The 4,142-nt window shown below is 33.9% G+C and overlaps 1 long non-coding RNA gene across 1 annotated transcript in view; it reads left to right on the top strand.

The window, feature by feature from the left end:
• LOC124418699 overlaps positions 1 to 4,142 on the top strand; it is a 164,884-nt gene that overhangs the window by 141,314 nt on the left and 19,428 nt on the right. The gene's annotated exons all lie outside the window — the stretch shown is intronic.

The raw sequence follows: 4,142 nt of genomic DNA, 5'->3' as shown, positions 1-4,142 counted from the left end.
ACTAGACTAGACTAGAGATTAGACTATAGACTAGACGATAGACTAGACTATAGACTAGACTATATACTAGACTATAGACTAGACTATAGACTAGACTACAGACTAGACTACAGTCTAGACTACAGACTAGACTACAGACTAGACTACAGCCTAGACTATACACTAGACTAGAATATAGACTAGACTATAGAGTAGACTATAGACTAGACTTTAGACTAGACTATAGACTACACTAAACTATAGACTAGACTATAGACTAGGCTATAGGCTAGACTATAGACTAAACTATTAGACAATAGACTAGACTATAGACTAGAATTATCCTAGATTATAAACTAGAATATAGACTACTATACTACACACTTGTCGATATTATTAAAAAAACTTTCCAGAAAGAAAAAAACGTTACAAATGAAATAGTAAACTTAATATACCATTCTCAGGTTTAGCACTTAAACGAAAAGGACTTTAGAGAATGAAAATGAAGCTGCAACATGGGAGAGATGAAAAAATGCAACAACAAAATGTGTACGTAACAAACATTACACGTTAAGTCAATTAAATGTTGCTTCCGCAGTATGAATGCAACAAGGTAACACGTATGAATAGTGTTCTTTTGCATTCTACACTTATAGCAGCAGTTAAAGCAAAAATCCAAAGAAGTAAGAAGGTATAGTCGGGTATGGCAGACTATATGATACACTACACCGTTAAAAAATGTATTTTCTGAAGGAAGCTTTATTTGGGGAAATAGGAGCAAATATAGGCGGATCCTTTTTCGGTCTAATTATATAGGGGCGAGCTGAAATCAAGATTGCCTTAATCAATAGATTTGGACCAATAGCTATTAATTAGATTACTTTTAAAACAAAGGGCATAACTTAATCGATTCAGTAAAGGATTTGGTGTTAATGATAGATCAATATATCAGCACAAACGCACATGATCACTCCTATAATAGTAGTGTAGGGCTTCAAGAAAACAGAATCATGAAAGTTAGTTAAAGAATATCTTAAACTTTGTCGTTCAAATAGTAAATACTAGAGAGGAGCACGTTGCCAAAACTATGTGGATAATGTCACATAGAAATTGGTATTACGGGTTTTGGATGGCATGTCGGGGAATAGAATGGTATTTGTTAGATACATGTTTAACAAGAAAACACATGACAACCATAACACCGACAGCAAGTTTGTCTGTAAAGGCAATGGCATTATTCTCACATCAGCAACATCATCATACAAACTCGGACAAGATACCCGTTTACACACGCATACAGAGATACATGTATGTACATAGAAATCAAGTGTCGATTAAGTTTGCAATGCCAATAGAGTGTTTATTACGCACATGCCACAAATAATTCTTCTTGGATTTCTTTTCTTTTTTTAATTTCAATTTTTTCATCTTTTCTATTAAGAGAATTTTTAACTATTAGTGCAGTTCATTGTGCGGTATGTTTGTGAAGACTTAGTGCAAACAGATATACATACGTGCTTCTGATGAAAGCTGAGAAACAGAGATTTAATGTAAAACTCCTTAAATAATTGATGCTGCAGAGAGTGTCAGTTGTTAGATTCACTTAAAAATTTTGCAATGTTTAAGGGTCATTTAGTGGAATGAATGGAGACTTTTGAAATTGTTTGTAAATGATGCTATTAATATGGATGATGATTGGAAAGAGTTTGTACAAAGACTGTCATTGATTTTTAAACCTTTTATAAAGATTTTTAAAGAAGTAATAGTTTTTGGGGAAGTGATGGATAATATGTCTTTCCCCAGCTATAGTTCTACTTAAGCTATGCAAAATCATATGCAAAATACTATTACAGGGCTGGGTAACTTGACCCCGGTGACGAACAATATGTCACCTCTATGAGTACCTTAGCTTTTAAACATTGACTCTAAATCCTCAGATAGCGAATCTCACGGAGGCAAAGATGATCAGATCTCCCGAGGAGTTGACAACTGAGAAACAAACATTTCGTCTAAATTTACGTCAGAGGTATAGTATCCGAAAACGAGAAATGAGAACCTAGACGGTGGAAAAGCATAAGAGCCTGCATATACGACCAAAGTGGGCAAGAGAAAACATATTCATATACTACGCCGATAATCAAACATGCAAAATGCCAATGGATCAACGATTTGTCGGTGGCCGTTTTCAACAACTGTGTAGACTTGAGAACAGTCTGCTATGCTTTCCTGAATTCTTCGATGAAAAACTTAGGCGCAAACTTGGTACATAGATGGTCCGGTCCATGTACAAGCACTTTGCTTAAGAGCTCGGGTTATCCAACCTGTTGTCAGGAAATCTTGGAGATTTCGCCAAGGTAACATGCCCCGGGGGATCAAATGAACCAACAGAGTAAGGTATAAGATCTGGTCAACAATAAGATAGTGAATAACGCAATCGGTTTAAAGGTTAAACAACCAATATAGAGTCTTAGCTGAATGAGCGTGATATTGATGCGGTTGATATCTTACTAATGGGCTGTTATGCTCAAGAACTTGGTGTAACAAAATCATTCCTCCAGGGGGATCAGGGTTTGAGTTTTACTATAATCTGTGAATGAGGTCTTATTTATATATTCCTCACATATTAAGCTAGATGTGGAACAAGTGTCTTTAGTTTGACTGAATAAATTCATTCGACAATATTTCACCACATGGGTAAGAAGTCATCAATACTCTTAAATAAACTAAAAACATGTATTTTAGAAACACAACACCAAATATGCAACAATGAATTTTTCATCATTGAATAAGGTCGCTATGTCAATAAAGAAAATCAAATTTCTTTCCAAAAAACTAAAAACCAATAGTTGTCATGTTGTGGTAACACAAAGAACAAATCACAACGGCAACATTTAAAGTTTTCAAGTCTAAAGTAATTGTGGCACAAAAAAGAACATGATAAACAATTCTACAAAACCTCATAAAGTAGACAGAAAAAAGTACATAAAAGTTTTATGCAACTTTAAGAAGACAAAAAGCAGTGAAAATAATAATAAAAAAACACTTTAAAACATTATATTTGTCTAACACAAAATGTTGTACAACTGAATAGATAGTTAGAAGGAAAACAATAATAAAAATACAACTCACAACTAAAGGCATAACGACAACTATATTGATAGTAAGCAAACATTACATTGTTGCTAGTATTTTAGTTATTCATGCAACATTCTGCACATGTATGGGAATAATAAATAAAGACACATTTAAACATACAGTTATTTATGAATCTATGTATGTGTGTCTGTGTAATGTGTAATGAAGAATTGGAAATGGTGGCTGCAAATAGCAAGAATTACGAGTAATTTTAACTGACATAAGCTCAACATTTAATGTGTATCTTCACACTACAACTTGCAACTATAACAACAAATGCATTAGTACGCATGCATGGTAAATTTAGTACTTTAGTACTTTTTCAATACTATTTGATGTCGAAAAATACCGCGGCACCCACATTTTTCTAAGTTTTAATAAGTAGTCCACACTCAACACTACCAGTATAAAGTCTAGTCTGTAGTCTGGTCTATAGTGTAGTTTATAGTCTAGTCTATAGTCTAGTCTATAGTCTAGTTTATAATCTGGTCTATGGTCCAGTATATAGTCTAGTCTATAGTCGAGTCTATAGTCCAGTCTATAGTCTAGTCTACAGTCTAGTCTATAGTCCAATCTATAGTCTAGTCTATAGTCCAGTCTACAGTGTAGTCTATAGTCTAGCCTATAGTCTATAGCATAGTCTAAAGTCCAGTCCAGTCTATAGTGTAGTCTATAGTCTAGTCTTTAGTCTAGTTTATAGTCTAGTCTATAGTCTAGTATATAGTCTATATTCTAGTCTATAGTCTAGTCTATAGTCCAGTCTATAGTCTAGTATACAGTCTAGTCTATAGTATATAGCATAGTCTATAGTCTAGTCTTTAGTCTAGACTAGTCTAGTCTTTAGTCTAGACTAGTCTAGACTATAGTCTAGACTATAGTCTAGACTAGCCTATAGTCTAATCTATAGTCTAGTCTATAGCCTAGTCCATAATCTAGTCTATAGTCTAGTCTATAGTCTAGTCTATAGTCTAGTCTATAGTCTAGTCTATAGTCTAGTCTATAGTCTAGTCTATAGTCTAGTCTATAGT

Source organism: Lucilia cuprina, chromosome 3, assembly GCF_022045245.1.
Source record: "Lucilia cuprina isolate Lc7/37 chromosome 3, ASM2204524v1, whole genome shotgun sequence".
In the NCBI taxonomy this organism is placed as follows: domain Eukaryota; kingdom Metazoa; phylum Arthropoda; class Insecta; order Diptera; family Calliphoridae; genus Lucilia; species Lucilia cuprina.
Note: the sequence above shows the minus strand (reverse complement) of the source record. Positions and strands in the feature narration are given on the sequence as shown.